The sequence below is a fragment of the Canis lupus genome, chromosome 29 (assembly GCF_048164855.1).
Source record: "Canis lupus baileyi chromosome 29, mCanLup2.hap1, whole genome shotgun sequence".
NCBI lineage: Eukaryota > Metazoa > Chordata > Mammalia > Carnivora > Canidae > Canis > Canis lupus.
In genome coordinates, this window is record NC_132866.1 from 18,164,714 (window position 1) to 18,187,765 (window position 23,052).

Below are 23,052 nucleotides of genomic sequence, written 5' to 3' on the forward strand. Positions count from 1 at the left end.
CTCTAACTATCTGTTAAAGAGCAAAAGTTTTAAACTTTGTGGAAATCTAATTTATCGTTTTTTTTTTCTTTTATAGAGTATGCTTCTGATGCTGTATCTAAAAACTCTTTACACAAAGTCACTAAGGCTTTCTCTATGTTTTCTTCTGGAATTTTCATAGTTTATAAAATTTGTTTTAGGTGCTACATTCGTATTGAGTTAACTTTTGTATATGGTGTGAGGTATGGATATCCAATTGTTTTGGTATCATTTGTTGAAAATATTATACTTTCTCTACTGAACTGCCTTCAGATCTTTGTCAAAATCTCGATTGTCCATGTGTGCATGCATCTGTTTCTGAATTCTGTTTTGTTCCACTGAAGTATTTGTTTGTCAGGGTGTTAATACCACACTGTCTTGCTTATAGTTTTATAATAAGACTTGAAATCAGGTAATATTTTTATTTTATCTTCATTCTTTTTTAGAGCAATTTTGGCTTTTTGGAATGATCACTGCTTCACTGCATGCTTGAGGAGACTTTTGCAGACCTCTGGGATGCTCTCTCAGTGCAGCTCTCTCATTTCTGGTACTCTCTGTCCTTTAATGCTAACCATCTTGGTGTTCCCAGATTCTCAGCTCTTTCTCCTTCACTCAGTCCTTTAACTTCTGACAGGTTGCCTTGACCTATGCCATGTCCTGAAAATGCTCTCAAGGCAGGAAGCAGGGGCAATTATAAGGCTTACCTAACTTGTTTCTTGTCCCTCAAGTGCTATTTTTCTCTTTTGCCTGATATCCAATGTCTTGTAAACCATTACTTCATAGGTTAAGTTTGTTTTTTGGTTGTTGTTGTATAAGTGTTACTCCATGGGATGCCTGGGTGGCTCAGTGGTTGAGCATCTGCCTTCAACTCAGGGTGTGATCCTGGAGTCCCAGGATCAAGTCCCACACTGGGGGCCCTGCATGGAGCCTGCTTCTCTCTCTGCCTATGTCTCTGCTTCTCTCTCTCTCTCTCTCTCTCTCTCTCTCTCTGTGTGTCTCATGAACAAATACAATCTTTAACAAAAAAGTGTCACTCCATCTTCACCAGTGTGAAGCCTCAAATATGGCTATATTTGCAAGTAAACTCTTAGATATCAAAAAAATTGAGATAATAATTATTCTTGATTTTCTATTTTGGCTTTGACTATTGGGCTTTGGAAATATTCTTAAGAGATTTGGTCAGCAATGGCTGGGTCAAAACAACAAAATGTAACTGTTAAAATTTCCACGGAATTGAATGAGAGCAATTTTTGGTAACTTGTGCGCATATGGTGTGTCTGATACAGCAGAAATAACAGTATATTTCCTAGAAATGCTGCTTGCCAAGGTCAGTTCAATCTACAAAGCTTAGAGTTGTGATATAGTCTGTTGTTTGGAAAACTGAAATAGTTCAGTCTGGAGGAGCATATGTAGTATATGTGGTGGGGAGGAGGAAATAGAACTGAAAGGATCAAGTGGAGTTATTTAAAGAAAAGGCTAGAACAGTGTGCAGAGTCTAGACATGGTAGCACAAGTAGCCTTGTACACAGTGGTATGGAATTTGGATTACACTGAAGGTATTGGAGAATCGGTGGATTTTAAGGAATTTAGTGACATTCACACTTTAGAAACACCATTTTGGAAGAAGGGTATGGTCAATGCTTGAACAGGATTTGGGTGTAGTCAGGTATTATACAAGAGGTTCATTAGGTGGATGTTGGAATAATTCTACTGAGAATTAAGGAAGACTTCAAAGAAGCACTAACATGGGGTTAAAGAAAAGCAGATGAGTTTAAGAGATATTTAAAAGACAAATTCAATAGAACTTTGGGATTGTGTAAAAATATTTAGGAACTGGAAGGTGATAGGGACAGAGGAATCAAGGATGATTACTAGGTTTTTTGATTCAAATAAATGGGAGAAGTTAGAACAATTGAACAAAGATGTGTGTGTCCACATATGTGTGTATCAACAAACTCTCATGCGATAACTTGCTTTTTCTTAGACATTTCAGCGTTATTAAGCCTCTCAGTTACGTAACGTAAATCCAACTCATACTGGCTTAAAGAAGAAAGGAAATTTTATGGTTCTCATAATGGCACAAAGTCTGGGGTATCTTGCTTTAGGTATAGCTGAATCCAGGTGTTTAGTAATCTGTAAATTGTTACTCTTCTTCTTTTGGCTCTTATAAATTTCTGTCTTGACTTTGTTCTCTGAGAGCTTATTTGTGTGTGTGTGTGTGTGTGTGTGTGTGTGTGTGTGTGTGTGGTGGTGGTGGTGGTGGCAAACTATGGCTTCCATTCTATCAGTTAAGTAATCTCAAAGGAAAGGGAATAGGTCTTTATCAATGCCTCCAGTATGGGTAAGAAAACAAACTCCCAATGGATCTATTTGACTCATGTGCCCAGTCCTAAGTCAATCACTATGTCCAGGGAGATAGGTTATTCTGATTGGCTAGACTAGAATCATGTGACCCCTCCAGAAATCTGAATGTGGGGTCAACCATACCAGAATCACACAGACTGAGTATGATTCACCTTCCCAACCCTGCCAGGGAAAACTGAAGTGCTACCACAAGAATGGAACTGGGTGCTAAGCAGGCAAAAAACAACTTCTGTCTTCCATAATTTACTTCTAGTTCTAGAGCCGCAGCTGCACATTTGATGAATGAAATCGCTTAACTTCAGCCACTCTTGAGATCCTGACTCACATCTGTGTCTCTATCATAGTAGCCTGTTTCCTTGTCACTGCTAATTGTGACTTCTTTCAAAGAGGGAAGATTGATTATGTACATTGTTACCATACTTCCCTACAGTGGAGCTGGCTTCAATTGATTTTCAAACATCCATGGAAAGAATCCATATCCCCAGTCTATATTCATAGAGAGAACTCAATGTGACTAATAAAATACCTCCTGAATAACAATGTCATATTGGCAATCACATTTATGAGATGTGCATAGAAATAATATAATTGCAGTTTCACTGAGATAGGGACACTGAAAACCAGCAGGCACCTGAGGAATCAATCATCCAACCCAGTGTTGCTCACACTTTTGAATTCTAGGATGATTTTTAACATTGTTTTTTTCTGCCTCCATATGAGAACTTTTAATTCAGATGCTTGCATAGATTCAAGACCTTCTGATGTTGGTTTTCTGCCATTTTGGGAACCCCGGTTCTTGTTCAGCCACAATATTGACAATTAAGGAAATTAAAGAAATTGAAAATAAAGAGAAGTGATTTATACAAAGTCACATGGCAGAACTAGAACAAGAACTTGTGTCATTTAGACTCTTTTTCTAATTACAAAGTTTTTCCACTAAAATTGGCCCTTGAACAATGCAGGAGTTAAGGGCTCCATCAACCCCAGCCACATTTGAAAATCCACGTATAACTTTTGGCTCCCCCAAAACTTAAGCCTCTGATAATATAAATGGTCAACTAAAACTATTATATGTATACAATAAAACTATTATATGTATATGTGTATAGTGTATTATGTACTGTTCTTACAATAAGCTAGGGAAAAGAAATTGTATTAAGAAAATCATAAAGAAGAGAAAATACATTTATAGTACTCTACTGTGTTTATTGGAAAAAAATCTGGATGTAAGCTAAATGTTCTTTAATGGACATTTTCTATAGGAAAGCAAGGACACTTCAAAGGGTCCTTGGACACTGAAAAGGTCATTGGCTATTTATTTAATAGACTGTCAGGGTGACATGTAACCGAAAACAACAATAAAATAATCTATAGCACTAAATTCTTTAGAGTAAGAATTAACACCTAACCTTTCAGATCTTCAAATAATGCAAATAAATCAATAAGAAAGAAAGAAAGAAAGAAAAGAAAAGAAAGAAAAGAAAAGAAAAAAGAAAACAAGGGGAGAAAAAAGCATGTGTTGGCTTCTAGGGGCTTCTAGCTATCTAAGAATCTCCCCTTTCAGCCAATGCAGGGATCAGCAATTTAGTCTAGGTGAAATTCAGTCTACTACCTATTTCTTATAAATAAAGATTTATTGGGACACATCCATATCCATTCATTACCTATTGGTCATGGATGCTTTTGTGCTACAATGGCAAATTTGAGTATTTCTGATGGAAACTGCATGGTTTACAAAGCTTAAAATATTTATTAACTTGCCCTTTGCAGAAAAGGTTTGCTGATCCCTGGGCTAAAGGAACAGTTTGCAAATTGTACTCCCCAGAGACTTATAGTTCACTGAAATGGAACTCAAAAGTCTCTTTGTTAAGAGACAAAGTAATTGGGGCTTAATTTACTTCAAACAGAGCAGGTCTGCTATCATCTCTATTACATATTGAGTTTTCACAGTTGAATCTCTGTTAGGTCAGGGTGATGGGTGGACTGGAGACACTGGGTCAGATTCCTGAAGAATCCTATAAATATTTGTCTAACTGATGAACCTGGTACAAAAATCAAGGTGCCTGTGAAAAGTAAATTTGAGTATTTGGCACTTTCTTTCATAAGTATGAGAAACAGAAATTCTTCTGCCTACTGCAAAATTGTATTTACTTGAGAAATCAAAGGCGTCCAAGTGTAATTGTATTGGGTGTTTCACTTAGGAAATATGTCCTGTAATGACCATAAAGTTTGGGTGGAAGATAAAAAATGCTCTATAAAAATGTTTTAGAATCGATATTTTGGTTGTGAAGCATTTGATGATGCAAGAAGCCCCTGAGGCGTATTGACAAGGCACTGGAAGTCTGAAATCAAGTTCATAAGAGCAATAATAACGATGACTACCATTTATGTAGCACTTACTCTATAAAGAGGTCTAGGCACCCTTTAAACATTTTGCCTGAATCGTTTCATTAAATCCTCAGAACAAACCTATGAGTTATGTACTAAAATTATTTCCATTTAATATATAAGAAGCCTGAGGCTCAATTTCATACTGTAAAAGAAGGTGGAGCTGGGACTATAATCAAGGCTGTCTCACCTTAGCACATGTACTTACCTATATACTGCTGCCTGAGTATAATGTTGAGGATTAAGAATGACTATGGCTAGGAGCTGATTCCAATCCACTATCAGAATGACCAGGACTTAAAAGTCCAGAGAACATATCTTAAGGCCTTCAATCAAATGCTAATGTCTGTTTATATAAAGGCTGAAACAACCCTGCTTGCCTACTCTGAAATAATTGCAGCAGGAGCCAATGAAATTTTGTTTCGGCTCCAAGTATGTGCAAATTCAAAAATATGTGTCTTTTGAAAATTTTACAAAAAATATATGACCATGTTATTTATGTATATATATGCATATATTTACACATTATATATATACATAATATATATACATATGTGTATATACACATATATACACACACATATATATACACATAAATAACATGGTCATATATTTATATATTATATATATTTATATGTATTATATTATTTATATATATTTATATATGTGGTCATATATCTCCATGTAAACACATAGCCAGTGTTCCTTTAGGATCTTGGAAGGAGCCATGACTGTGGAGGAGCCCAAAGATTAAGCTTTTTCAGTGGTAGTTAGCTGCTAGCTGTGTATCTGGGGATCACATGATTTTACAGTTTATGAGACCTTTATTAATGTCTATCTTCTCATCTAGAAAGAAATTTCATAAGTACAGAAAATATGTGGCCTTTGTCACTTTATTTTATTATCACATAGTAGATAATCCTTTGTGTTGTAAGGTTCTACTGAGCTTTAAAATTTGCCTTCTGTTAGAATCCTCTTTCTGACATGGGGATATAGCAATCACATTGTAGTAGGGAAGCAGAACATATTCTGTCTTTCAAAGAGGAAAGTTAGTGCAGGGAATTGGGTAGCCAAGTGATGAAAGAGCTAAGACTCCAAACAGAGGATGTTGAAGCACATCAGAAGTTAGAAACTACAGAAAGCTTTTTCCACCTTAGGGATGGAAGGTCAAAGGAAGGAGATGGTTACAGAGCCAGACCACAGGATTATCTGACAGGAGATACAGCCATAGCAAAGACTGCTTAGGAGGAATGGGCACCAGGAAGCCAGGAAGAAACTTCCTGGCTGGTGCTGGAACAATGGACAAGAGTCATCCTCTGTCAGAGGGGCTGCTTGGGGAAGAGGGAGAAATGTGCTGGCTTCTGTCCTCCTCCCACATTCATTCTTCTCCCAGTAGCCTTCTATCAACCTAGAGCCAGTTGGCAAGGGAGCCTTGAAAATGTAGTTTTCTGCAGTACACAACAGAGAAGAATAAAGATTGGAAATAGAACTGAGAGGAAAAAGTCTCAGTGCAAGTCATAATACACTTAAGGAATATAATGGGCTACATTGTATCATACCTCCCACCCCCCAGCTCATATGTGAAAGTCCTAATCTAGTACCTAGGAATGTGGCTGTATTTGGAGATAGGATCTTTAAACAGGTAATTAAGTTTAGATGAGGTCAATGGGGTGGCCCTAATCCCCCTAATCCGGTACAACTGGTGTTCTTATAGGAAGAGCACAGAGGGAAGATCATGAAGAAGACAGGGAGAAGATATCCATCTATAAACCAAAAAGAGACCAGAAGAAACCAGCCCTGCTGATTTTGGACTTGTAGTTTCTAGTATCATGAGATAAATTTCTGTGGCTTAAGAAACCTGGTCTGTGGTACTTTGTTATGGCACCCCAGACTACTGAAACCTCCAGAATACTCCAGTTTACATTATTCTCAGATATAGTAAGTTTTATTATTGCCCCCTGGAGATTGTCTTTAACACTCAGTGGTTTAAACTTGTTATGCCCAGGTATCTTTAGCTTCCAAGTTGCAAAAATCATTTGGATCACTACCACAGATAGAAATCTCATCCATCACCATTTAATTCTCCTTCTCTTTCTTGAGGTTCCTAGAGATCTGTGATGTCTCACTCATGCACATAATACATCAATTAGTTGTCTAATTTCAGAAAGTACTCCCTTATCTGTGGGCCAGGAAACAAAGAGGTGGTAAAATTTCCTTCTGAAATGGTCCAACTCCTCAAGGAAAAACAAAAATGCTTTTTGGAGCTACCTCAACTTCTACATGGGAATAGTTAAATAGTAAATTCCTTCAGACCAGATGGCAATTTGATGCTTTAGAGGCAAACTGCTACCTTTTCATTGTCCCTTTGCTGCACCACAATTCATGTGGATCAGGACAACAGAAGCAGGAGGAAGAACGTTCTGCATTTTCTCCCCATCTGTTCCTGTAAGGTCAGTGTGATAACAATATGGCATTCACTGCGGGATGACAACACAAGACTCTAGACTCAACCAGCAGAATCCTATTTTATTATAGGAATTTGTACTGCTAGACCCTGAAGGGAAATGTGGCCAATTCCAGAGCCTGAAAAAATGATTACTGAGCCCAATTATGTAATAAAAAGAATATTGTATTTGGCCACAAAATATTAAGACTCAAGGGCTTGCTATGGGGCTTCCCATCTGTGTGACCTTAGGCAAATGACCTTTTTTCTGGACATAAGGCTATTATCTGTCAAGTGGGGGCAATACTTGCCTTATTGACAAATTTAAAAAGTCGAGCAAATTGCAAACTTGATAATCCTGAAGAAATCCTCACTGAGGTACATCATAAGGAAACTTTTGAAAATTAAAGAAAATGAAATAAGCTAAAGAGAAACAATGTATGGGGTGCATCAATTTGAATTATTGAAGATTTTTCATATGAAATGGACACTAAAAGGAAGCAACACAATAGTTTTCAGCTGTCAAAAGAAAAGAACTATAAATCATGAATTCTATATCTGGCAAAATTATCCTTCAGAAATGAAAGGGACAAACATTTTCAGATGAAGGCAAACTAAAATAATTTGTCATTAACAGATTTACCCTTATAACTGGCTAACAGAACTTCTTCAAATGAAAAAACTGATAAAAGAGGAAATATTGCAGCACTAGGAAGGAGGAAGAGATCATGGAAAGGAGAGAAATATGAGTACAAACAATAGATTATCCTTTTTCTTATGAGTTTCATAAGTCATATTGATGACAAACAAAAATTACAATATGATCTCATACTTAAGACAATATTTAATAGTGAAGAAGGTAAGAGCTTTTAAATACATTGAAGTTTTCACACTGCTCAAAATGGTAACATATTGATACTAGTGGACCATTATAAGTCACCTATGTATATATGTAATGTCCAGAAAAATCACTAAGTAAAATTTTACAAAGAGGGATATTAAAAAGTATTATATATAAGATGAATCCTAAAATATGTTCAAATGTTCCAGAGGAAGACAAGAGAAGGAAATGAAAACTAGAGAAAACAAATAGAAAATACAACAACAAAACATGGCAGCCTTAGGCATTAAGATATTAATAATTATAGTAAGTGGAAATGGTCTAAATACACCAATCAAAAGGCAGCCATTGGCAGCATTGATTAAAAAGATTATAGATCAATTTTAAGCTGTTTTACGAGAAACTACAAATTCAATAATATAAGTAGACTGAGAGTAAAAACATGGAAAAATATATGTAAACATTAATCGCAAGAGCAAGATTACCTGTATTCATAACTGATAAAGTAGACCTCAGAGCAAAGAAAATTAACTAGAGACAAAGAGGGACATAATGTGACAAAAAGATCAATTGCCAAGAAGCCATCACAGGGCTAAATATGTATTCACTGCACAAAAGAGCCTCAAAATATATTAAACAAATGCTGATAGAGCCAAAAAGAGAAATATACAAATCCCCAATTATAACAGGAACATCAATCCTCCCTTCAAGCTATTGATAGAATCAGTTAGATGAGATAAGCACCTAATAGAAAATCAACAAGGATTTAGAAGATGAACAACACAATCAACCAACAGCCTTTATGTAACATATACAGAACACTTTACCATAGTAGAATACTCTTTTATCCCTCAAGCACCCATAGGACATTCACCAAGAACCTTATCTTAGGCCGTAAAGTGAATATTGACTAAATTAAAAATCCAACATTCATTCATGATGAATTCTTTCTGCAAATTATGAGTAGAGAGAAACTCCTCAACTTGATAAAGAACATCTATTTAAAAATTACAGGTAACATCATACTTTTTTAAAAAGATTTTATTTATTTATTCATTAGAGATGCAGAGAGAGAGGCAGGGACATAGGGAGAGGGAGAAGCAGACTCCCTGCATGGAGCCCGATGTGGGACTCAATCCCAGGAACCCAGGATCATGACCTGAGCCAAAGGCAGATGCTCAACCAATGAGCCATCCAAGTGTCTCAGTAACATCATACTTAACAGTAAAAGACCAACAGCTTTTTCCCCAAGAACAGGAAACAAGGCAAGGAATTCGACTTTCCCCATTCTTATTCAACCTAGTACTGAAAATTCTAGCCACTGCAATAAGCAAGGAGAAGAATGAAAGTCATAGATCAAAAGAAAAGAGATAAAACTATTTCTATTTGCAGATTATATGATGGGTTGGATAGACAATTCCAAGGAATCTACAAAAAAAAATTTCTTGAATAAATGAGTTCAGTCAGATCATAGGACACAAAATCAACATACAAAAATCAACCACATTTCTATAAACTTGAAATAAACATGCAGAAACCAAAATTAATTAAAAACACAATACCATTTACAATTACTTCAAATAAAATTGCTTAGGTGTACACTAAAGAGAAAAAGGTACTTTACCTGTGCGCTGAAAATAAAATACTAATGAAAGAAATCGAGAAAACTTAAATACGAAGAGAAACATACAGAATTCATGGATTGAAAGATACAATATGGTAAAAATGCCAGTTTTTCACAAATTGATCTATAGATTTAGGGCAACTCCTATCAAAATCCAAGCAAGGTAATTGGTAAGAATAGACATGTTTATTCTGAAATTTCTATGGAAAAGCACAAGCCATAGAATAGCTCAAATCATCTTGACAAATTGTCAAAGTGGGAGGAGGAGTTACCCCATTTTAAGACTTACAATGTAGTGGGCAGCCCGGATGGCTCAGTGGTTTAGTGTTGTCTTCAGCCCAGGGTGTGATCCTGGAGACCCGGGATTGAGTCCCACAGCAGGCTCCCTGCTTGGAGCCTGCTTCTCCCTCTGCCTGTGTCTCTACCTCTCTCTCTGTGTCTCCCATGAATAAATAAATAAAATCTTAAAAAAAAAAAAGAAGACTTACGATATAGTTACAGTAACCAAGACAATAAATGGAAGAGCATAGAAGACCCAGAAATATATCCATGTAAATAAGACCAACTGATTTTTGACAGAGCCACAAAAGCAATTTGACAGAGGAAGGCTTTTTAGGAAATGATTCTGGAGGAATTGGTCATCCATAAATAACAAACAAAAACCATAAAAAAAAAAAACAATCAAAACCGCTCAACCTAAACCTCACACCTTATACACAAAAATGGCAGATCATGGACTTAAATATAAAACACAAAACTACCAAGTGATAAAACTCTTTGGCAGGAAAAAACAGGAGAAAATCTTCAAAATATAGAACAAAGTTAATTTAATACTGAAAGCACAATTCACAAAAGGAAAAATTAATAAATTAGGCCTCAACAAAATTAAAAGCTTTTATGGTGCAAAACCTAATGTGAAGAGGATGAAAAGGCATGCTGCAGACTGGGAGAAAATATTTGCAAAGCACATATTCCATAAAGGACTAGTATCTAGAATACATAAAGAATTCTGAAAACTCAACAGTTTTTACTCTAATTAGAAAATGAACAAAAGTCATGGAGAGACATTTCATTAGAGAAAGTATACCCGTGGAAAATAAGCATAGAAACAGATGTTCAACATTATTAGCCACTAGAGAAATCCAAATTAAAGCCATGAGATACCACTACACACCTATCAAAGCGGCTAAACCTCACCACCAACAAAATCGGTAACAACAAATGCTGGTGAAGTTGCAGAGAAATCAGATCATCCCTACCTTGTTGGTATCTTTACCAATGTAGATTTGCACTGTCATTCTGGAAGATAGTTTGGCAGTTTCATATAAAACTGAACATGCCATTGCTATTTGACCCGATGTTTTTATTGCTAGACATTTATCCTTTTTGTTCATACAAAAACCTGCACTTGAATGTTCCTAATAGCTTCTTTCATAATAACCAAAAATTGGAATAAGCCCAGTAATGAAAGATTAAACAGTAGGATATCCATACAATGCCTAATGTTCTGAACATAGGATCAGCCTTCAGAATTGTGAGACAATAGAGTTCTGTTGTTTATACTACCCAGTTGATGGAACTTTGTTCTATGTCAGCCCTAGAAAACAAATGGGTATGTTTATAAGAAGGCTAGGTAGAGATCCTTGTGCTACAAAAATATTCTGAAACTTGACTGTATCAAAGTCAGCATCCTGGTTGTGATATTATTCTATAGTTTTGCAATATATTACCATATGGAGCACTGCATAAAGAGCACATAGAATTTCTTTGCATTATATCTTACAATTGCATCTCAATCTATAATTAATTACTCAAAAGTTTAATAAAAGCATACCTGATATGCTAAGAAAATATACATGATATATTGAAATTGTTTATTTACATGTATTTAACCTTAAAATTTAAAAAGTAGTCATCATTTTTGCAAAGCACATATTTTCTCAAAAACTTTTAGGGGTATATACTAGGGAAGAGGTTGGAAGACCACACTGTAGACTCAAACAAGGGTTGTTTCTCTGAGAAGCTGGGAGGTAGGGATTGATTGAGAGCAGTTCCTTGGGGAGTAACAATGATTCCCTGAAAATAGGCTCGGGTTGGAAAGAAGAAATATTTAAAAATGGAGCAAAAATAGACTTTATATTGATTTTCCTCTTGTGACTGTGTCCCTGAAAGGGGCTTTGAGTCTGTAGGGCATTGCCTCCTTTAGTTAACCTAATGAATGTCTCTACCCTTGCCTCATTCTGTTACTTTCTCTTACTACATTTAGAGATTTTCTTCGTTTTCAGCCAAACGCAAGCTCTGAAATTCTCCCCTAGTATGGAACTAGTATAGAGAGAGTGTATATGTGTGACATATATATTTATATATATTTCCTGCTCTATCTTTTGTGTCTCAAAGATGGGCACAATATCTATGCTCTTAGCGTCTGATGATCTGTTTTCTTTCTTTAGTACACTGTACTTAATTAAATGAGATAATGCAGAAAAGCAGCTGTCAAGGTACTAAACACAGAAGAGCTCCACCCTTAACAGTGTAGTTTGGTGGGAAAATATTAGCTTTACAGGCTGTGGGGCCTGTGTTCAATCTTCAATCTGGTGCACATCAGTCAGCTCATTTAGTCTCTCTGGGCTCAATTTTCTTACCTGTAAAGTGGGGATCATGCTTGACCCTCAAAGGGTTGCTAGGAGAGTGAAAAAGGAATTAGATGTCATGTGTAGAACTCCTAGCAGATGACTGGACACAGTAAACACTCAATAAGCCTTAGTTCCCTTTGGCCTTCAGTTAATTACTGAATGAGTAAAACCATCTGATAAACTAATTTATAAGAAGGCCATTGGAATGTCAGCAATTGATTTTTATAGGTTTAATATAGCTCCAGTTAATGACTTATGGATTCCTGTGTGGTCAGGCTCCACTAGAGGTGTCTATTAATGTTGAAAAAGGTAGTGGGTGCCAGGCAGCCTCAGGGCTAGATGCCAGACCTTTCTCTGGGCCAAGATGAGCAGGAATGCTCGATCAAGATGTTGTAGTGTTTTCTTTTGTGTGTAGGTCTGAATCTATGACATAGAGCCCCCCCTTCCTGTGAGAACCCTCAGAGATGAGTGGCAATGGCCTCTGGGAATGAAAACACATTGTTTCCCCAATTCTGAGACAGTCATCTTGAGAGGAGATGTAGAGTTGCACTGATGGAGAACACCTTCTTGCGCCAGGCTGCCAAGGGTCGTATCTTAACTCTACCACCTACTAGCTCTATGAACCTGGGCAAGTACTTAACTTTTCTTCTTTGCCTCATTTCCAAAAGTAATAGTGTCCAACTCATGGGGTTGTCATGAAGATTAATGAATTAATTTAAACAAAGCAATTAGAACTATGCCTAGTAGAGAGGAAGCACTATATAAATGTTTACTATTATTATTATTTCAAGCTTGGGAGAACTGCTCAAACAAATTTGGCTGCAGTCAGCCACCATGCCCCTGAGCAATCATACTAAGGACAATGGCAGAAGGTACTAGGGGAATAGCAGTGGCTTATTATAATAGTTCCAATTTATTGAGCATAAATAGTACCAATAGAGTTGGAACACTATAATATAAAGATCTAATGGGGAGGGGATGGGAAGGAACCACTTAACTATTTAAAAAGAAAGACAACAGAAACCAGGGAATTGGTTACATAGGTGGTAGAAGAGTTGACAAGGCCTTCTGGGTTATTAGGGAACTCAGAGATTAGCTCTAGCAGAGGGTTACCCCCACCCCCAGGTTGGAAAGACAAGAGAAGAATTTTAGGTAATTACAGGCATTGGATAGGGCTTAACCAGTAGGAGCTAGAACCATGGTAGACCTCTCTGCTGGGAGCTAGGGCCATGGCAGAGAAATCACTATAGGAATGCCACCAAGACAGAGGGAAGGGGAGAGAATTCCATGGCTTCTGTCTTCCTTGAAACCTCCAGGCTTCCATGGGGCCTCCCATAAGTCAACCCAGCCACAGCCAGCCTGTAAGGTAGATCAATGGAAAGCCAGAGGAATGGATCTGAAAACTTGAAGGTCCAGGACCAGTACAATGCATCACTGGCATAAACATATGAAGGAGTTATTTTTATTCCTCAATTTATGGATGCAGATGCTGAGACTGAGGGTGACTAGGTTAATGGTTCAAATATTCACGGCTGGTGAAGTGGCAGTGGCTGGACTAGAATCCAAACTGGCCTAACTCCAAAGTCCTTGACTTTCCAGTGAGACTTCCTGACTCAATTCTACAGCATGTGCTCCATCCTTAGCCTTACCTACATTGGGGTCTGAAGTCTCCATATAGAATCTCCTCCTTGTGTTTGTGTTTGATTATATGTGGGGACTTTTGGGTCATGCTTGACCTGAAGGGGTATTGCTTTCATGGCAACTCTTCAAGTATTTGGGCAAGTAGATGAGACAGTTCTTTGAAGCCTGAAGACCTATTGCTTTTCTTGTCGCCCCATGGCTCCAGGGCTCTGGGTCCCCCATACTGGGGACCAAATCAGACACATCATTATCACTTTTTGGGAACTTTGTAAGCTTAAATCTCTCTATCTTTGCAGATTCTGAATCAGATAGACTAAGAGGGGCCCAGAAATTTAAGATACATGACTTTAAAACTTTCTAGATGACTCTAAAGTCCTGCATTGACTGGTATCCTCTAGGTTTGATATATGCTCTGATGGTCTAAATTGGTAGTCAGGAGTTTCAAATTAAATTAGTCATGAGAGGTCATATTTACATCCAGGCTGCCTCAGCAGCATCTGGAGTGAATATGGGGAAGACAAGGGGGACCTTTCTGCCCCAGAGGCCAGCAGCCTAGATTAGAATGCTTTGGTACTTGCTATTAAACTTGTCTTGGTATGCAAACACACCAGTCAGTACTAGGTTGTCTTTGAAACCAGGATGTTTCTGTCCTGTATATGTTTTGCTGCTTCCATTTGATATGCCAAGATTTTATATTCACTTTTTAGAGTCTGTGGAGACTCCAAGAGGGACTGCTTGGCGCACAAAGCTGTCTCATTTACTTTGTTCCCAGATACTCAAACTTCTTGGGCTAGCCTGGAACTATCTAATGGCTGAGAATTTAGGGACATAGTAATTCAATGCATGATCATCTCTAAATTGGAATCTTATCTAGAAATTTTTTTAAGAGCTAAATAAATGAATTCCAAGTTGAAATTCTACCAATTTGTAAAAGTCTCAGTTTTGGTTGTACTTTAGAATAAATGTAGAGCTTTAAAATATTGATGTAAGGGACATCTGGATGGCTCAGTGGTTGAGCGTCTGCCTTTGGCTCTGGGTGTGATCCTGGGGTCCCAGTATCAAGTCCCACATTGGGTTTCCTGTATGGTGCCTGCTTCTCCCTCTGCCTATGTGTCTCTGCCTCTTTCTCTGTGTCTCTCATGAATAAATAAGTAAAATCTTTAAAAAATATTGATGCAAATAAATATTTCACCCCTGGGCATGCTGATTAAATCAGTCTGTGGGATGGGTTTGGGCACTAGTAAATATATTTTTAAGTTCTCTGAGTGATTCTAATGAATTAATGGATTGGGAAGAATCAATTGCAGTACCTCCCTACTTCTATTATGTGCTTTGAAAATAGGTGAGCCTAGCTTTGGATCTTGGGTCAAGCATGTAAGAGCTGTGTGAAGTTAGCCATTTAATTTCTCTGAGCCAGTGGCATGCTAAGTGTGTGGGAGGTGGGGGGCAGTTAGAAGGAGCAGCTTGCCCCAGGTGTTGGTAATAAAAGGATACATTATCTGTAGAAAATGTAATGCAATAAAGCAAATTAAGGTCAGTCTGCTTTTTGTTTTCACTAAGCACTGACAATTTTAAACAGTGTTAGTAATAAAATACTCCTCCCTGGAGGGCCGGGTCTTCCCTTCAAGTCAGGTATGCCATGCCACTGAGCTTAAGTTTCCTTACCTGTAAAGCTGTGTAAAATAGAGATAGAAATACCTGCTTTTGTAGGGTTGTCTTTGCAATTTAGAAATCATGTTTGAATTATTTCTTGATCACTCTCCTAGAGTGGCTCTCTAACTAGACTGTTTGGTTTGAATTCCATGTCCATCATCATAACTTTGAGCAAATTCATCTCTCTCCCTCAATATTTCCTTACCTATTAAATGGGAGGTAAGAAATACCTACCTTAGAGTGTTACCTCATCAATGGGATAATAGATACAAAATGCTTTGAATCATGTCTGGTACATAGTAAGGCTTAATAAATATTAGCTATTGTTATCTGGCTTATATTTAGATATTTAGTAATGATTATTGTTTAATAGCTATAAAGATTTGTTGAATACTTATGCCTCTAAAAAGTGTCATTTGTTTCTATACAAGATAGAAGGGTATCTCTCCTCTAAAGATATCAAGACAGTGGATTCATCCAGTCTCTCTCATTTTTTTTTAAAGATTTATTTATTGATTATAGACACAGAGAAAGAAAGAGAGAGAGGCAGAGACACAGGCAGAGGGAGAAGCAGGCTCCATGCTGGGAGCCTGACGTGGGACTTGATCCTGGGACTCTAGGATTGTACCCTGGGCCAAAGGCAGACGCCAAACCGCTGAGCCACCCAGGGATCCCCCCAGTCTCTCATATTACCAGATTCCTTATCTACTCTAAAAATCTCTTTCTTCTGTCCTTTTAAGTCATAATTATTTTGGAGATAGACAGGATCTCATTGTCAATGTTTCAAGTCAATAGTCATAGCAGGCCTCCAGTTACCTGCCTCAAATATAGTAAGATAGATCATTTTTCTAAAGCAGAATCTGAGGAAAGTTGGAAAACAGTAAGCTAATAAATGTGCAATTCTGGTTAAACATGAAATTTTGATTTACCAATCCCAATTACATCACTTAATCTTATTCTAATAACATTATCATAACTAACAATCACATTCATGGCATATTAGCTCTGTGCTAAGAACTTGACATGTATTATGTCATTTAATGCTCATTACAACTCTATTATGTAGGTTCTATTTCTGTCCCTATTCTACAGGTGAGAAAACTAAGCCAAAGAAGGTAAGTACTCCTACTTAAGTACTGATAAGTACAGCTAATAAGTGGTAGCCTTGAATGAGGGTTTTTAGCTCCATATTCCTTTTTAAAAAAATATTTTATTTATTTATTTATTATTTATTAATTATATAATTATTATATTAAAATATATAATATATTAAAATATATAATTATCAATTATATAATTATAAATATAATATTATATTTATTAATTATTATTTATTTATTATTTATGAGAGACATAGCAAGAGGCAGAGACACAGGCAGATGGAGAAGCAGGCTCTCTGTGGGGAGCCAGATGCAAGACTGGATCCTGACCCCCAGATCATGACTTGAGCCAAAGGCAGACACTCAACTGCTGAGCCACCCAGGCTTCCCTAGCTCCATATTCCTAAAAAAAATCACCATCAGTGCGGGGGCACACAAACATAATACTTACTTAAAGCACATATTATCTGGTTTAAGTTTCAGCAGACATTGCAGCAGGTCTAGAGATAGAAGTTCCATCTGAGTTAATTCTGTAGATGGAATAAGCTAGGGAAGTTCTATGTTTGGAGTCTCTCTTACATAGAATTCAGAGTCTGCACATTCCCTTCATAAGGTTCTTACCAACATGGTTGGGCAGTTTTGTGGTCTTCTCCCCACTTGGTAAGGCCCGCCCCTACCATGTTCATCCCTAAGCATCCAGACATCAGCTGGTATTGTAGGGCTTTTCTTACCAGGATCTGGTCCTGTTTAGTTCAACTCAACCTATTTCATGGGAGAATGGCCTTTGGTTGGTTCTTCTCTTGGAATCCTTTCTTGGCTGGCTCAGTGTTCTTGTAATTTATCCATCTCCACCACACATAGACCCTCAGCTCTCCCTATATATTCTAGTTCCTTTCCTCATGAATTCATTTGCATACATTTATTTTCTAGCTCATTATTGGAATGACCATTAGGATTACAACTGGCTTGTTAGAAAAAAAAAAAAAAAAACTGGCTTGTTCATAGCTGTTCTGATAATCAAGACAATTATAGTTAATTCTCAGCAGCTCTTATTGTTATCTTTAATATTCATTTATTGTTTCATTTTTAATATAATTATGGCTTAAAACAGGGCATTCCAAGCGTGTAAGAGGTGAGGGCACACCATGCAGTGTGATGTAGTCAGAGTAGCATGTGCCTCCTTATTGCAGAAATAATATTATAATAATAAAGGAAGTTGAAAAGGGATAAAATTCTTAATTTGACCACTCTTGCAAAACTGTTTTAATTGTTCTCCATTTATTTCTAAATTAGTTGAATGCTTTTACTCCATGGTAATTATAGTGTAAATATAATTTTGTATATATTTCTTTCTTCCAGTTAGCACTATATCAAATACAATTTTCCATGCTGTCTTACTGTTTCTATACATTTTATGCTGGATTAGAATTTGGATCCCTAGCCGCACAACTGTCAGCCTATTGACATAGCCTTTCTGAGCTATGCTGATAACTTTGTTACTCTTGAGGCTTTTGTGAGGAGTCAGTGAGAGGATGAATATGCAGATGATTCCAAGAGGACTCAAAACAGGGAGTTTCAATACTTGCTAACTTGCATTTCATTTTCTCCCAAGATTTGGCTTTAAGGGCTCATCTTTGATCAATATTTCCCTCTTTGGGACTGAAAAGCTCAGTTGCTGAGATTCCTTGGAGAATACAGACATTTCTTGGAGTTACAAAGCCTAATAAATTAGCAGTTGAATGTGCTGAGCCAGACCCACTGGAAACATAGCCCTGTAAAGTCATACGTAGCCATTTTGCTGGGCTTGTAAATAAAATTTCTTGGAGATCTCCATCTTCCTTCATCCTTTCTATCACCGGGCCAAAATACCTGATTCTTTTGTATTTTTAAATCTTTAATTCTACAACTTTACCAATTGCAAAAAAATTATGAACTTTAAAATGCATTTAAAAATGTTGGCCATCCTCCTTAACTTCACCATCCTCATACAGCTGCTTTATTTTTAGACAGTAGTAATTGTGATCTACATGAAATTTGGTATGCCTTTTCACATTACTTCTAAGAATCACAACTTTCATTTTTAATGCCTGCAATATAGTCCATTCAGTTAATGGCCTACTTTACTAATTCATCTCCCCGTAGTTGGTCATTCAAGTAGTTTTGAATGTTTTATTATTATATAAAGTATTGCAATGAGCAATTTCATCTAATGATTATTTATTTTTTTATCTTTAAGGTACTTGTCCAAGACAGATCCCCAGGAGTGGGATTATGGAGTCCTAGGGAATAAGCTTCCTAATAGTGCTTGGAACATACTTATGCAGCTTTCTGGAAGATTCGCACCAATTTAACCCTCATATCTTTAATATAGCAAATGCTTTCCTGATATGTAGGGTGGCTAATTGATATTAATTCTTTAAAGTCATAGAAAAGGAGATTAAGAAGAATTTTGTAAAATGAAAAAATATGCCTTTTTTAAGTGAATCATCATTCAGGGCTTTTTCTTCTCTCTCTTTTTATTTCACTTTTTTTGTCTCAGCCCTATCCTAAGTTTGTGTTAGGTGCCAAGAAGAGCGATGTGAGAAGAGAGTGAAATAGAAAAGGCGATTGTTATCATTCGTTATGGTTTAAGGACAAATAATTCTAGCATGAATTTTAACAATGACCCTGTAAAGACTAACAGGTAAAGATCATTCCCATTTTGCAGATGACAGACTGAGCCTCAAGAAGGTTCAGTGTCTTGGCTAGAGTCCCCTGGCTGGTCAGCTCTCCAGCATAAACATGAACTTTCATCTCTTGGTCTTCTGACCCTTAAATTAGTACTCTTTAGATGGCACATTTTCTGTTGCCCAAACATGGTTTACCTATGAAGTTGTCAGAGAATAAATCAGGACATATAGTTAGAGTGCTAATTTCTTTGATGATGATGATGATGACGACGACAAAAGTAGCTTACATTTATTGCGTTTACTCTATCAGATATGTACATTGTCTTGTTTAATCCTCATGGCACTCCTACAAAGTAGGTGTAAATGAGGTAAGAGGGTAAGAAAAAAGTGAAGTAACTTGTGTAAGATCAAAGAGCTAAGAACTGACAGAGCCAAGATTTAAAACCAGGAAGCCTGACAGAGACCTTACTCACACCTGCGCCAGAACCTTGAACACACTTCTTCACTTTGCTAAGTTCCTTCCCTGATTGGAAAAAAGATCTCCTTCCACCTGTCCTGGTTGGAGAAGCAGCAGTGGGACTGCCTACAATGTCAAAAGTAGCATTGGGCATGCAGAGGAGCAGGTCACTGGCACTTCTGAGCCTAGATTGTCTACTTATGTGGCAAAAAAAAAAAAAAAAAAAAAAGGTTCTGCATTCCCTTTGTTCTCTGCTTTTATGTTGCCCAAAGGAAAACTAAAGCGAAAAAATGCCCTTTGATGCTATCTTCTAGGTGAAAAAATAAGCAGATCCCTTTGCAGTGAGATACTCCAACCTTAGAGCAGAATTTCAGTAAAGTTGCCCTGAGTGCCAATGCCCTGAGGATGATTGTTCTGTGGGAGGAGGATAGACACAAGACCCAGTGGCCACTCCTTACCTTTCTTCATCTCATTCATCAAATTCTGTTCCTGAGAATTTCCATTCTCTTAAGCCATGTGAATGAGATGGTTTGAGCATTCTTTAAATAATAAAAAGTCAACTAATATGCTGTTAATAGGCTTGATTCTTTTCCTATATTCAGAATGGCAATGGCTGTGCTTTAAACTGATGGACAGAGTATGAAGAGCAGGGAAGGAGATCTGGAAGAGTGATCTCTGCAGCATCCTTGAGGATTTTGGTAGAATCCTTCTTGCCCACCCATCTCCCTATACCATTCATGCACACGTATGTACATGCACACACATACACACACTTATTCCTTTGATGACACGAGTACATTTGACTGCTGTGATCATTGCTAACCCTAAATAAGGGCTATAACAACAACATATTCCTGTGCCTAAGACTGGTCCTCTGTGAAATGTCAAGTTTCCACCATGCATCTAGTGAGCCCCTTCTTTTGGCTTTCTTGGATCTTGCAACTCATATTACTCTCCTTGGGAACCTACAACCTATGTCTTTCATTCCACTTTCTCCAACTCCCAACAAAAGGCAATGGGCCTCAATTCCTTGGGGCTTTGACTTGGAGCTTTGTATTACTGATTCTGCTGTGGAAGGCTTTCTAGGCTGGCTAAAGAGTAAAACAAATATCCTATGCTAGTGGATCCACTGGAGCATTTTGTTTGGCCAGTACAATGACTATTAAATATTAAACCTCATGAGGTTTCACATGAAAGTTGAATGTCTTAGCTTTTTGGGGGGATATGGAGATCTCATAATATGTCAATTGCCACCTTCCCATTTCACAGCACTTGGTTGGCACTGAGCAGAGGCAGCTACTTCCTTGACTACAGTTTCTGTTTGCCCCTCTTGATACACTTATATCTCCAATTGGTTTCTTTGGGTTTGGGTTTTCAATGATGATTTACGGGTCTGAGGGTGAAAATAGAGTCTGGAGTCTTGCTGCCTCTGTGATCATAGCCATATTGGCCTGCCAGACTCTGTCTAGACCGTGAATCAACTCTGCTTGTCATTCCTACCTGATGGGTAACCATTGGTTGGCCAGGGCAGGAGTGGTGTTGCTGGTGAGGTGGAGGCTACCTGTCATTCAATCTATAAGTTATGCACCTTGTGCTTTTCACTCTGCACACCATTACTGCCTAGTGCTGGGCCATGCCCAGTGGGGGAGTATGTAGAAATTATGATCAACCTTCTGGGCACTTACCCCTTTCTTGAGAGCCACAATTTGGGGGCTGAAATTGTTTGCTTTGTTGATAAGATCATTACATGAGCTGTTAAGGTAAAATGATTTTATCCTATGTCAGCTGTTCCTTTCACAGTATCCTCTCTTGCTAGAGGTTTAGGTAAACCTCTACTCTTATAGGAAAGTGGAGGTTGCATCCATTTCACACACACACATATATACACACAAATATTTTGCCTTACTCTTGCCTTCCCTAGTCCCAACTTTTTTGTCCCAGGGCAGGGACAAATATAAAAGACTGGACTGTGAGGGGAATAGCTGCTGCTCCCTTGTTTCCCTGACCACCAGGACCGTTCACCTTCCAGTTAAGGACAATGAACTTTTTCTTTCTTTCTTTCTTTCTTTCTTTCTTTCTTTCTTTCTTTCTTTCTTTCTTTCTTTCTTTCTTTCTTTTTTCTTTCTTTCTTTCTTTCTTTCTTTCTTTCTTTCTTTCTTTCTCTTTCTTTCTTTCTTTCTTTCTTTCCTTTCTTCTTTCTTTTTCTTTCTTTCTTTCTTTCTTTCTTTCTTTCTTTCTTTCTTTCTTTCTTTTCTTTCTTTCTTTCTTCCTTTCTTCCTTTCTTTCTTTTTTTTATTGAAGTTCAACTTGCCAACATGTAGTATAACACTCAGTGCTCATCCCATCAAGTGCCCTCCTCAGTGCCCATCACCCAGTTACCCCATCCTCCCACCCGCCTCCCCTTCCACTACCCTTTGTTCGTTTCCCAGAGTTAGGAGTCTCTCATGTTTTGTCACCTTCTCTAATTTTTCCCACTCATTTTCCCTCCTTTCCCTTATAATCCCTTTCACTATTTCTTATATTCCACGTATGAGTAAAACCATATGATGATTGTCCTTCTCTGATTGACTTACTTCACTCAGACAATGAACTTTTTCTATTTTTTTTTCCTTATGGCATCAAAAAAATACCCCTCTGCTGCTATGATGCAATACTTAAAGGTATTTGGTCATCTCATTAAGGATCTGATGCCCCTATGCTTTAACACTCTTACCCAAGCAACTATGTCTGCAGCCAAGTGTTTCTTTATCTAGAGTATTCAAACTGACCATAGTATGTATATCTATATCTATCTATATCTATATCTATATCTATATCTATATCTATCTATCTATCTATCTATCTATCTATCTATCTATATCATTTTCCCCAGAATACAAAGCAGGCTTTTTTTTTTTTGTTTTTCTTCCTCTCAGCAGTTTTAGGTTCATTGAGAGGTTAGCATCAAAAGACTTTGATCCAGTCCTATTAGACCAATGGCTCTGAGGCTGTTTGAATGCAAATGATTTATCTGCAAACTTACTCTTGTTCTTGTGCTTACATTCTCGTCACTAATTGCTTCTTGAACCTTTCATACCAAATATTATTCACTGGGTGGCCAGGATGCTTTTAGAAGATAGTCTCTTTCTAGTCAAATTAAGATAAACATAAAATAGAGCAAATAACTGTCTTGAGAGGGCCTCTACCAACATATGTCTCAGTTTTTACTAACTCACTTTACA